This window comes from Arachis ipaensis, chromosome B8 (assembly GCF_059453495.1).
Source record: "Arachis ipaensis isolate K30076 ecotype BB chromosome B8, ASM5945349v1, whole genome shotgun sequence".
Classification (NCBI taxonomy): Eukaryota; Viridiplantae; Streptophyta; class Magnoliopsida; order Fabales; family Fabaceae; genus Arachis; species Arachis ipaensis.
In genome coordinates, this window is record NC_142443.1 from 55,007,185 (window position 1) to 55,007,823 (window position 639).

The window sequence follows — 639 nt, forward strand, 5'->3', positions numbered from 1 at the left end:
TGGGTTGCTGATGAGGTGGTGATTGCTGCTACTTAGCTCCTCTCCATCTTCTTGGTAAGGTCAGCCAACTGCTTGGTAATCAGCTTGTTCTGGGCCAGCAATGCATCCACGTTATTTAGCTCCATTACTCCTCTAGTGTTGCCTCTTTCAGAAGCATAGAAGTAGTCATTCTCCGCTACAGTCTCAATGACATATATGGCTTCTTCAATGGTCTTCTTCTTATTCAGAGATCCCCCGGATGAGTGGTCTACTGGCTTCTTTGATTCATAAGAAAGACCTTCATAGAAAATATGTAACTACACCCATTCATTGAACATATCTGGCAGGCACCTTCTTGTCAAGTCCTTAAACCTCTCCCATGCTTCATAGAGAGTTTCACCATCTTGTTGCCTGAAGGTTTGTACCTCAGCTCTTAACCTGTTGATTCTTTGAGGAGGATAGAATCTCGCCAAGAATTTGTTCACCACATCTTCCCAGGTTGTTAAACTCTCCTTCGGAAAGGATTCCAGCCATTTAGATGCTTTGTCCTTGAGTGAGAAGGGAAACAGAAGCAGTCTATAGGTGTCAGGATGAACACCATTAGACTTCACAGTATCACATATCCTCAGGAATGTGGTTAGATGTTGATTGGGGTCTTCT

The 639-nt window shown here is 43.5% G+C and overlaps 1 non-coding gene across 1 annotated transcript; it reads left to right on the forward strand.

Moving 5' to 3' along the window:
• Positions 1-312: 312 nt before the first annotated feature.
• On the forward strand, positions 313-419 carry LOC148548157 (small nucleolar RNA R71). Its single transcript, XR_015898264.1, has one exon. It is a non-coding gene; the product is annotated as a small nucleolar RNA R71 (small nucleolar RNA).
• The last annotated feature ends 220 nt before the right edge of the window (positions 420-639 follow it).